Raw genomic sequence first — 13,616 nt, 5'->3', positions numbered from 1 at the left:
CTAGAAAATGCTGTCTTATGTAAACAGCCATAGATCCTTGTAAATATGTAGAATAAGGGAGAAGTCTAGAATAACAAGACACTTTTGGTTGTCAACATATCCTGTTATTAAAGCTACCCAAGACATAATAACCTCATATGGCAACCAAGTTGTGTTGAATACAGACCCATCTTTTACTCATTAACATTTGAACCCATTCTTAAGTTCCTTGAATGGAGGGAGGTGTTAATGATACTAATACCAAGGCATCATGCCTTTTTAAGGGTCAGTGTTTTGGTTCTATTTTCAAAAGAAAACATTCCCCAAAATCCATTTTATAAATGCATTCTATTAATCATAAAGAAAACCAGGTCAGAATTTCAAATTTTGCACAACAACAAAGCCAACCATTTAAAAATTAATATTCTTCTAACAAAGAACCAGTGAGTCCATTACATTCAAAAAGGCAGTATGTGTCAAGTTCTATAATGGCACGACATATCAGCAGTATTTAGCACAGTAGGAACACTCCTCACTTGTTTTCTGTAACTCCATACTCTCCTGGTCATTGTTTTTGCTCACTGGTCTCTCATTCTTTCTTTCCTTTGCTGGTTTTACTTTGTTTCCCTGACCACATGACACTGGAGTGGCCCAGAATGCAGCTCTTGGGTCTTTGCTTACCTTTATATAAATGTGTGTGTATACACACACACACACACACACACACACACACACACATTCCCTTGGTGATACCCTCTAGTTTCATGACTTTAAAAACAACTTGTTAGTGACTCCAAAATATTTATCTGCAGCCTAACTCTCCCCTAAATTCCAGAATTAAATATTCAATTGCCTTCTCAATAGCTCTGTTGACTATCAAATGAGCATCTCATACTTACATACCGAAATGCACACTTTTGGTTCTCCTCATCCCAGACTATTTCTCTGTGGTCTTTTCAGTTTGTATGAATGGCAAGTCCAGCTTTCTCAGACCAAAAAACGTTAGGGGCACCCTTGACTCCTCTTTTTTCCACTCCTATATCCAATCCAATATCGAATTATTTGGGTTCCTCACCCTAACCATCCAGAGGCTGACCACTTCTCACTGGCTCCATCATAATCACCCTCTTCCAAGTTACTATCATCTCTAGCCCAGTTTATTGTAAAGTTAAGTGATTCTTGCTGATCTTTAAATGCCACGGCTTGCTCTTTTCCCTTCCCTATTTCTCTGCCATTGCCCCATAGTCTATCTCCATATGGTAGTCAGAGCAGTCTTACTGAAACAAATCAGATCATGTCAATCCCATATTGGAGATGTCTCCTTTTTTTTTTTTTTCCCCTGAGAATGAGTCTCTACTATGATCTCCAATGCCTTATATAATCAGGTTGCCCATTATCACGTCTTTTCATTTCTTAGTACTCTCTGTTCCCTCATGCCAGCCACAACTGTTTACTTGCTACTCCTTATTCATATCAAGAATGGTCTTAAGTCAAGGATTTTTATACTTATTATCTGTTTTTCAAAACTTCTCACCTCATATGGCCACATGGCTAACTCCCTCAATTCCTTCATGGCTTTCTCCAATGTCACCTTCTAAATAGAGTATTATATAATCCCTTATTTAAAATTAACCCTTTACCCACCCAAAGGTCTAAATCTCCCTTTCCTGATGTTTCTCCGAAGCTCTTTTCACCAACTTCTATTGACATATTTGATTTATTTTTGGCCTCCCCAAACCAGAATTAAGTACCATGAGAGGAGGAATTTGGGGCTTCTGCTCACTACATCTTTAGTATCTACCATAGTGTTTATAATACAGAAGATGCATAATAATTATGTCACAAAGAAATTAATAACATGATGTATCTTTGCTTAAAAAGCATAAAACATGGCTTGTCTGAATTTCTCATATCTACTGTTTGCTAAGCCAGATCAATAGTTAATGGAAATTTGCTGATCTATAAATCCTCATTTTGTTTGCTCTCTTCCTTCCCTTAATTTTGTTTTATTTATGTAATAGCAAGATCAGCTGGATGAAGATCCGCATAAGACTAAACATTTGCTCTTTTGAGAATCTGCCAATGTATGCATTTTAATTGACCTGTTACATGTGGCTGAATGAATCAAGTGCTTCACTATGATTAAGTTCTTTTTGATTATGTAGGAATAATGCAACTTTCTAGCACTCTTCCTTGCCTGGATATTTAAGATTATCTGGTGTATAGTCTCATTCCATTTATATTTCATCTTCTATCTGGTGGAGTCCTTTTTTGCATTTTTCCTTGGAGTAAGGTGCATCTTGTGTGTGCCCATGTGAGATTAAAACATCATGGAAGGCCTAAATACACATAACATTTGCTTCTGTGCATTGAAATCATTTTCTAGCATTACAACACATATAGGTCTATTGTACAGTATGCTTTCATTTCATCTATAAGCAAACTGAACAGGAGTGACAATGTGGAAATGAAAAGAGTTCACTCCTGTTCAGCTTGAGAAATTGCATTTGACAGAAAGTGAAAGGAAATATGTGGGAATGTTGAAACCAAAAAAGAAAAGAAAAACAGTGAAATTTGTAATGGGAAAAAAAGTCATTTGTTCTGCTCCTCAATTTAAAAATATATATCTTGTTTTTTTAACAATTAAAAGCGTCAGCGTCATTTGCAAGTTATTTATTATTATAGTTTACTTAATAGAGTTTGCTATGTTGCACAGTCTCAAGTCACTAAAGACAATATTTTGCCATCATTACTACTATAAACTGCTTCAGGAACATGTAATATTAAAATCATGACAGGAAAACTCATCAGTGGGCAAGGCACTTAAAATAGCTCTTGATTTAGAAATAAATTTCTAACCAATACTGCACTATAAATTGGCAGAACAAAAAGCCTTACAAAAGAAGTAAATTTCAAGACAGTATGTCTAAACATGGTGTAGTAAAGACTTATTTTTCTATTTAGCCTGTAACACCCCTTCTCTGGTTAACAATGCCTTGTATTACTTCCCCAGTACTATCATTTCTCCATCCACAATCTGTACATGATGGCTAAATTTGACTCCTTCCCTGATTCTTATAGACTGAATGTTTGTGGTCCCAAAATTCACATGTTGAAGACCAAAACTCTATTATATGGTATTTGGAAGTAGATCCTTTAGGACATAAATAAGTTCTGATAAGGTCATGAGGATGGGTCTTCCATATGGGACTTTGTCCTTACAAGAGGAAGGAGAAAAAGATCTATCATGTAATAACACACACACAAAAAATGTGGCTGCCTACAGGCCAGGAAGAGACCTCTCACTAGAATGCAACCATGCTAATACCCTGAGTTCAGACTCTACACCTCCAGAACTTGGAGGAATCAGTTTCTCTACTTTATGTCACCAAGTCTACACAGATCTTCTTGTGTATTTATGATTTAGGGCTGGCCAATCTCTATATAAGTCATCACTCTAGCCATACTAACTGAATCATGGGTGATTATGTGGCATAACTCAAACCATTAAAAGTTACATCTAGATATTTTTAGAATTCTCCCAGACTTTCTCAGCTGGGATTCTGCACCTGAATCACAGCACAGAAAATGGTTTCAATGACTACATTCTTGATTATTCCAAAGATAATATCCTGCTTTACCATCCACGATGTCCAGGAAAAAAGTCAGGTTTTTTTTTTGTGTGTGTGATGCATCCATTGTCTTGAAACAGTGACACTATTAAGGCGCCAGGCTTTAAATCTCTCATATTTTAAATTCCGGTCAAGAACATCCCCCTCGTTGGGGGGTGTAGGATTGGAAGAAGGTAAAGTGGTAGCTACTAGGTGCCCAGAGAGCTTGAAAAAAAGGGAAGCACACATGCAGCAGGAACAGAGCCAGGAGCTGGAAAAAGAACAGTTGCTCGAACGTAGATAGTCGTATCTGCATCTTGCACCACACCTATGACCTTCAGTTACACAAACCAAACTGCCTTTTAGTTTAGACCCATTTGAGACAGACTTTCTGATACTTGCAGCAGAGGTTCTGACTGATACCTTTTATGCATTCCAGTTGGGCTTTGGAAGAAAATGAAATTGTATTTTATATTTCAGTTACAAAGTGCTACTTTTAGATAGTGTGAAATAGAAAAATGCTCTACTCCACAGTCTATAGAAATAGACAAGAAATTGGGAAAGGGAAACACAGAGGCTGGGTGTTTACCGCGTCTATGAAGCAAATGCATAAAACATCTCTACATTGCCTTCTCTTTTTGATTCACCAGAGAAAGAGAAGCATATTTTTTAAAGACTGGGGAAGAATTCATCTAGTCCTCTCTGCCTAAAGGATTGGGATGGTGGTGACGTGAGGCAGGCGTGGGTGAGGAGGTCCAGTTGTGCTACCTCATCAAGACGTGGATGAGCCATGTAGCCACTTACATAATGCAAAGTTGACACAGCCTTGGTGCTTTAGCAACAGCTCGGAGAAGAGGGAAAAATGATCTATTCAAGAACCTGTTTACAACCGATTTTGTGAAATGAGAATAAAATCAGGAAATCTGTATAAATTACCCTTTCTTGGCTGTACCAGTTTAGGAACTAGAAAGAAAAGAGTCACAATCATGTAAATCCAACCCATCACAGCTGGTCGTCCAGATATCTTCAAATCCTCCCCTAATTATATCTCCTGAGGCATTTCACAATCTTGATCCTTACGTCTTCTCAAGATGGGGTAATGAATATGGTGAAACTGTCATGGGGCCTCAGAGAGCAGTAGTGAAGAGGTCAGGCTTTAGGTTCAAATCCCAGCTCCACCATTAACTAAATATGTACCCTTGGGTCAATTAGGACAATGGAGAAAGTAGCACTTCCCCTATACAAAGTGACTCAATAAAATTTTAAATGTTAGAGGCTTCACACAGTGCCTGGCACATTTATAATGTCAATTGCTATTTGTTAAAATTACCATTAGAGTTGTATTGACTCCTGCCTCAATGTTAAGTACTCAGAGCACAAAGGACGAAACTTCCTAATGGCCACTGAGAGTGCTACTAAGAAGACATTATTTAGAAGCAAATGAGAACTACCCAGCTAAGTACAGTCAGACATCAAATCATGAAAGATAAAAAATATGTTGTTTTAGACCACTAAGTTTCGAGGTGTTTTATTAGGCAGCAATGGATACTGGGAACACTAAGCATTCGTCTTTTCATTGCTAGTGTAAACAGAATATTTTCCATTTTATCCCTTCCATGTTATTTCCTCACTAGTCTGTATCATAAGGCTATTTCTATATATTACTTATTTACATATTAACATTTATTTTATATATTAAAATTTTAAGTATCCATTGTGTTGAATTGTCATATTATTTTTAACTGACTTAAAGTTACTTTTTAGGTTTCTCATATATAAATTCATATCATCTGCAGAGTATTTTTATACTACTTATTTTATTTGCATGTCTAGTTGTATTGGTCAATACATCTAGAAGAAGGTGAAAATACAGCGGCAATACTGGGTTCATATTTTACTGCTGATTTAAATGAAAATACTTCTAGGTGTCTTATCTGGATTTAAATATAATTGCTGTAGAAAAATTTCCCTCTGTTTTTACTTAGAGTTTTTAAATGGCTTTTTAAAGTATCAGGAATAACTCTTCAGGTTTATTAAATTTTTGAAGCATCTTGCTTAGTCATTCTGGAATAATAATTCTTGATGAATTATTTTCTATAACATATAATTAGGTTTGTTTTATTACACAATCTGAGAGCCCTTTTTAAATAGATTATTTCTCTTATTTATGTATAATGTCATAAAATGGTTGAATTTAATCATTTTGTGTTTTACATTTTTAATCATGTTTTTTCCTAATATTTGTTACATGGTCTATATTATATCTCTCTTTTAAAGATGTTATTTATTTATTTGTTTGTTTATTTATTTATTTATTTGACCGAGAGTGCAAGAGAGCACAGTCAGGAGGAGTAGCAGAGGGAGAGAAAGAAGCAGGCTCCCCACTGAGCAGGGAGACAGCAAGAGCAAGGGAGGGTAGGGCTCCCTTCTCAGACTCTGGGGTCATGACCTGAGCTGAAGGCAGACACTTAACCCACTGAGCCACCCAGACAGCCCTATATTATCTTTTTTGAATGTAATTTTTTCCTATCAAATTATATAGAAGATTTATAGTCTGCTCTTAATTTTCTGATAAATACTATTAACTCTTCAAATTATGTAATTGAACATTTCCTAATTTATTAATTCTAAAAAAAATCCTTAAACATGAAATTATAAAAATAGAAAATTTAAATTTTCTTGATTCTCTCATCCTCTCTTCATCCTCCAGTATATCAGCATTTGATATTTTGTCTAGACTTATGTCATTTATATTTCTTACAGATAAAATTTATTCATATTATTATTCAGTCTTAGAATTTTAGTATGCTTTCTTATAGCGTCATCATTCCAGAGACCTTGATTTCAATTTGCCTCTTGATTGGCTGAGTTTTTAATCAAGTAGTTTTATTTTTCAAGTATTCATGGGTGCTATAAACCTGAGGTTTTGAGTGCTTGAGAATATATTTGTTCTTAGCTGGATGAAGGCAAGAGAGGTAATTAGCAAAAGGGGTTATCAAGGATTCCCTACTCCTTCTAGTTTATGAAACTATTGTGTTTGCATGAAAAGATGCTCAATATCACTAATCACCAGGAAATGCCAGTCAAAACCACAGTGAGATATCACCTTGTACCTGTCAGAATGGCTATAATCAATAAGACAAGAAATAACTGTTGGTTAGGATGTAGAAAAAAGGGAGTCCTTGTTTACTGTTGGTAGGAAAGAAAACTGGTACAGCCACAGTGGAAAATGGTAGGGAGGTTCTTCAAAAAACTGAAAGTAGAAATTGCATGATCCAGTAATTCCACTACTGGGTGTCTGCCCAAAGAAAATAAAAATTTTAGAAAAAATAGTCAGGAGAAAAGTTTGAGGAAAAAATAATTTTTGATCAAATATTTTTACCTAGTGCACACAGTTGATATTTTCAATAGGAAATATAGATCTATAGTTCCGTAGAAAGATCAGACTTAGAAGGTAAAGGTATTAGAGTTGTTACCATATAAGGAGTAGTCAAATTTATTGGAAAAGGTAAGATTATCAAAGATAAACATATAAATAATTGATAAGTTTCTGTGTAATATGTTCACTTAAAAAGAAAGTAGAAAAGAAAGAATTTAAGTGAGAAGATCAGAAAACATTCAAAGGTAGGAAGATATCCAGCAGAGATCAGAGTCATGGAGGTGAAGTAGAAGAAACTGTTTCCAAAAGCAAGGTCTGGTCACTCAGTGTGAATATTATACTTCTAAGATAAGTCTGATAGTAAGTTCTAGAATTTTTAATAAAAATTAAACCTTCACTACAACAGATTTAGTAGAGGCTATGGGCAAAAATCTGATTGTAATGGCTACTGTAATTGTAAATAATATCTAGTAAACTATGTATGAGAGACCAAGGGAAAATGCAAGAGAATTGAACTATACAAACATCAGGGAAAATTTTTTCCACATTCAATAGACTTTTATTCAATTGACTTTTAAATTCCAAATAATTGGCCAAAAAAAAGGTAAACTAAAGGTTTGATTTGGCTATACTGAATGTTAGTTACCCTGATTAATGTGAATTACCTATTACTGACAGATAATTGCCAAGTATAGAGTATCTATGATGCATATTATCAATACAGGCCAGAGTATTTTGTGGAAAGTTATTTAGCTAAAACTAAACCCATTTCACGAAGCTTCAGTGTTCACGAACTTGTGGAGCATTACTCTGTAGGTGATTGTAAAGAGATGGAATGGCCACTACCTCCCGGGAGAGTTCTTATTGCCCAAGAGAATGCGTCAGTGAATTATCAAATCCAGTGACAGTATTTTATGTTACATTTTAGTGTAACATTTAGTGTGGAACATTGCACATTAAATTATGGATGCATAATTTTTCTAGGAATGTTTGGTGTGAGGAAGAAAGGGTATAAACCCTCTTGTGCCTTCCCCACCACCCTGCCACCAACTCCCCTACCCTCACATTCACTCCCTATTTCACTCCACCAAGCAGAAATTGTTTATAAGGATGGCAAGTAACCTTTTGTTGAGACAGGAAACATTTGGCAAAGAACCTAAACAGAAACAACAGGGCCATACAAATTTTTGAGAAGAGAAGCGACACTGTTGAAACAATAGGCAGAAAGGATTAGCCAATCACATGATTATACAGTCCATCTCCCAGGCTCCTGAACGACCTTTAATCTAACTGCAACATTTATCTTTCTATTTTTTTCACTTTCCAACTTCTATGAATTTTGTAGCTACAACTTAACAAGGTTCTTAAAGGAACTTCTGCTTATATTTTAACTATGCTCACCTCAAGTAGCTGAGGCAATTTTTGGTTGGTTGGTTCTATAATTTAAAAAGAAAATGTAGTGGTGCCTGGGTGGCTCAGTTGTTTGGACGTCTATCTGACTCTTGGTTTCAGGCTCAGGTCATGATCTCAGGGTGGTGGGACTGAGCTCCACATCTGGCTCTATACTGAATAGGGAGTCTGCTTGAGATTCCCTCTTTCTGTCCCACGGCTCTTTCCCAACCCCACTAATAAATAGATAAAATCTTTAAAAATAGTAATATCATTTGGTTCAGTAATTCTACTTCCAGGTATATACTAATTTGAAAAGATATATGCACTTGTGTTTTTATGGCAGTATAATTTACAGTAACCTAAATATGGATATCGATACGTGATATGTGATGTTTTATATTGTTAATTATCCTATGCTTGTTACATTAACATTGGGTCAAATGTGAAATTTCAAATATGAAATTGCCATTTCATATGTCAAATATGGTCAGATCTCAGTAATTTTATGTGCATCATGATTAAACAATTATAATTTATTCCCATGATTCTCATCACACACTTAATAGCATCCATCCCTTGTTCTGTAGCTCACCTTCTACCTTCTTCATCACAGAAAGCCTAGTACTTCTTGGGATCTCAGTGTAAGCTATGCTTCTTTTTAGAAGTGTTCCTTGACCTCTTAATCCATTCAGGCTGCTATTACAAAAATACCAAAAACTGGGTGGCTTATAAACAATGAAAAATTATTTCTCACATTTCTGGAAGCTGGCAAGTCCAACTTCATGGCACCGACACATTCACCACCTTTGAGATCCTGCCTCCTCATTAACACCCACCTTCTCGCTGTGTCCTCACAAAGCAAAAGGGCAGGGGAGCTCTTTGGGGTCTCCTTTGTAAGGAAACTAATCCCATTTATAAGGGCTCCAACCTTATGACCTTATCACCTCCTAAAGGCCCCATCTCAAAATTATCACCCTACTGGGGATTCGTTTTCAACATACGAATTTTGAACACAAATATTCAAAATGGGAACGCAAATGTTGAACACAAATGTTCAAAATGGGAACACAAATGTTCAGACCATAGCAACCTCCATACTAAGTTAAATCTCTCTACCGTAGACACTCATGCACATTTCCTTTATAACATGCCTCACAGCTCTAATGGTACAATTATATTTGTGGTTATATGATCAATATCTGTTTTGCTCATCAGACTTTAAGTAACACGAACACAGAAACCATGTTTGTTTTTACCATGTTATCTCCAGTACTTAGTACTATGCCTGGCATACAGTATATGTCAAATAATTGTGAGGTAGAAGAAATGAATAATCTTAAAAATATATTTCTTTTCATATTCAGTAAAGGTATTCTGCACTTAAAATTTATAACCAATGAAGTTACAGTGTAGCATTTAACGCTAAAAGCACCATATACTCCCAAATATCTTAGTACTTAGGAAATGGAAGTTTACTTTTCCAGTTCATTATTCTTTATTTTAAGAATATGTGGCACTAATCTGACTCACTTAAAGAACAGTGAGTGAATTATAGATCTGTATCAGAGACAGCAATTCTACCAATGTAATTTTTAAAGATACACAATATGCTTATAAATTTTAAAGTAATTAAAATGGTAAAAAGTGACTGCTAAGAATATTTTAATAGAATCTTAGTTCTTAAAGTAAGATTTTGATTTCTTTAAATGGGATAAATATATTTCTTTTTGGCCAAAAACTTTAAATGGTTTTTGGTACCTAAAGTTACTGAATGTCTGTGTAACCAGAGTTTTACTATTACTAAGTTATAATCAATTCTAATAGACTAATTTAAAAACATTCTGCACAGGTACTCAAATAATTCAAGATCCAATAACATATATAACAGCATAATTATTTACATGGATAAGTAAAGTCCCTTAGAAATCACTATTTGCCAGTCTAAGCAAGTCAGTATTTACTCCAGAGATGGTCATCAATATAGAACATTAATCAAGCCAAGTGAAAATTGAATGCAATTAATGGCTTAGGAACCACAAATATTCTCTTGACTAAAGTGAAAAATGGCTGATTTTGTATTGCATGATAAGCATACAGTGAAATTGGAAATATTTTGGCAAATATCTAGGAAACTTTGACTATTTTCCCAGCTCTTCTAGGGGTTCATTCTAAATAGACTACAGATACTAAAAGGTACACGGGATATAAACTTCCTTCTTCTTTTTTTTTTTTTTTTAAAGATTTTATTTATTTATTTGACAGAGAACACAAGTAGGCAGAGAGGCAGGCAGAGAGAGAGGAGGAAGCAGGCTCCCTGCTGAGCAGAGAGCCCGATGCGGGACTCGATCCCAGGACCCTGAGATCATGACCTGAGCCGAAGGCAGTGGCTTAACCCACTGAGCCACCCAGGCGCCCATAAACTTCCTTCTTCTTACAGGAATTGGAGGCTTTGTCTTTTAAGTGACAGCTGAAAAAAGACTAAATGTTCCTTCCAGAACACATTTTTAGAAACAATAAAATCTAAATATCTTCTATTTAGGAAGAGATTGGTGAAGACCAAAGGAATGAGAAGATAAATAAAAGTAACCAGAATTATTGTATATTCCACTATTGCAAAAACAAACAAACAGGAGAGGCAGGGAATCAAAGTGATCCCTGAGGGCGCAATGCAGGCCTTTTGCAGGCTTATATTCTCTTTCAAATAGCGATGATGAAGTTTAGAATATAAGTGAGGTTTGGTGGGAGTGAGTTCCAGAGCTGATGACTAAGAAAGAATTCTTGAGACATCCTTGGTGCAAAATGGTGGTTTATTAAAGCATGGGGACAGGAACCATGGGCCAAAAGAGCTGCTGCCCTGGGGTTGTGAGGAGTGGTCCATTATATACTTGCAAGTTGGGATGGGGTCAGGGATGGTGTAAGTCTCTAAGGAATTTTGGGAGCAAGGTTTCCAGGACTTCGAGTGGCTAGCTATTGTTGGGAAAATGTCATTTATTACCGTCTAATAAAACCTTAGTCATGAGACCCTTCAGATATATATCGGTGGGCCATATGCTTTAGGATGATTGCCAGCACATATCTTGGAGGGTTTAGAGATAAAGGAAGTTTCCAAAGGAATTTTTATATGTTAAAATAGATCCAGAGGATCCTGGTTGGGGTTGAGGGATGGTCAGGCTAGGATTGCCTTTTGCCCTCTACAAAGTATTAAAGTGGAGGCACTCGAGTCCCCAGAGGAATATCACTCTGCCTGTTTCAAGGACTTGTCAGCAGGCTCTAGATAGTAAGGAAATTTAACAACTTTTCTTCTGCCTCTGTTTCCCACATCAGCAAGGCATCAACACATCTTTGTTAAATGAATGAATGAGTAAATGAACTAATGGCTATGCACCTTTTTTTTTTCTTACACACCAAACTTCTCTCTTCTTACACTCAAACTTCTTCTCCAAAGGAGAGCCAGAATCTGACATCTAATTATTGCAGGTAGAGTAAATAGAATATGAATGAATATTACAGGATGAAAGAGCCAAACACACACATGATAACAGAAATTTTTAGGTACTAATACTTATTTTTGAAAAGAAGTATTAACTTTTATTTTCTTTTTGGAGATACCTATTTTATGTAAACTTGTAGAGAGAATATAAAAAAAGGTAAAGTAAAGGGCGCTGGGTGGCTCAGTGGGATAAGCCACTGCCTTCGGCTCAGGTCATGATCTCAGGGTCCTGGGATCGAGTCCCGCATCGGGCTCTCTGCTCAGCAGGGAGCCTGCTTCCTCCTCTCTCTCTCTGCCTGCCTCTCTGCCTACTTGTAATCTCTCTCTGTCAAATAAATAAATAAATCTTTAAAAAAAAAAAGGTAAAGTAAAAAACCATGGCAGAAAATAATAAATGAAAGAGATAAGAAAAAAATCATAGATACTGACAATGAGGGGTGCCTTGGTGACTCAGTTAGTTAAGCAGCTGCCTTCAGCTCAGGTCATAATCTCAGGGTCTTGGGATTGAACCCTGGATGAGGCACTCAATTTAGCAGGGAGTCTGGTTCTCCCTCTGCCCGCTCCTCATATGTGCATGTGCTCTCTCTCTCTCTCAAATTAATAAAGTCTTAAAAAAATAAAAAAGGTACTGTTGGTGAACACATTATAGTAGCAGAGTGCCTTAAAATTCTAAGTTTTTTATATATATTCATTGCTTAAATAGTTGATTCAAAACAAACAAACAACAACAAAACACACACACACACACACACACACACACACACACACACAAAGAAAGAAAAATCAAGTGCCACTCAAGGTGCCTGGGTGACTCAGTGGGTTAAGCATTCAACTCCTGATTTTAGCTCAGGTCCTGATCTCATAGGTCATAGGACTGGGCCCCCCTATCAGACCCTGAGCTCAGTGGGGAGTCTGTTTGAAGATTCTCTCCCTCTGCCCCTCACTCAAATAAATGAATAAATCAATAAATCTTTAAAAAAGAGTTAGTGCCACTCTAGAGAAGAATCCTTTTCCAAAATTTTTAGTAATATAATAAACATTTATTGGGCAAATCAATGTCCTGTACAATGTCCAAATACTGAATGAAGATACAAAGCATAAGGACATCTCATGTCATAAACATAAGATACGAAGACAAAGACATATGATCAATTATCTTTAACACAAGAAGTCGAATACTATAATAAAGAATAAATAAGGTGCTTTAAGAGAGGAGGAACTGGATTAGATAAATGGAGGCAAGAGAGGAAACCTAGAGGTTTCCTTTGGAATTAGCTTTGGAGGATGAATAGGAATTTTACACCTGAACAACAATATCTAATGCTTCAAGAAAAAAATGATAACTAAAGTAATTCCTTTATAAACAACAATATACCTATGCAGGGATAAGTAGAGTATATCCTACTGCTGTAACTTCTATTACTACTACAACGTACAACAACATTTTACTGTTAGACTTTCTATGTATAGTAATTCTGTGCTCATAGTTGTTCCTTTTTAACCATTTGTCACAAAAAGTATATATATTGGATTTAATTTTAAAAGGATTTTTCCTGAAAGATTATATTTCCATTTTTATTTCTCTTATAGATGCAAAATTGCTTTCTCTGATTTTCATAAATTTTCAGAGTTCTAGTCCCAGATGATGTCATAGGATGCTCCTGAATTTACCTCCAACCATGGACACACCAAATCTACACATGAAACAATTCCTCCTTAAAGAAATCCAGAAACTAGCTAAGAGATTTACACATATTGGATGAAC

The sequence above is a fragment of the Mustela erminea genome, chromosome 8 (genome assembly GCF_009829155.1).
Source record: "Mustela erminea isolate mMusErm1 chromosome 8, mMusErm1.Pri, whole genome shotgun sequence".
Classification (NCBI taxonomy): domain Eukaryota; kingdom Metazoa; phylum Chordata; class Mammalia; order Carnivora; family Mustelidae; genus Mustela; species Mustela erminea.
Note: the sequence above shows the minus strand (reverse complement) of the source record.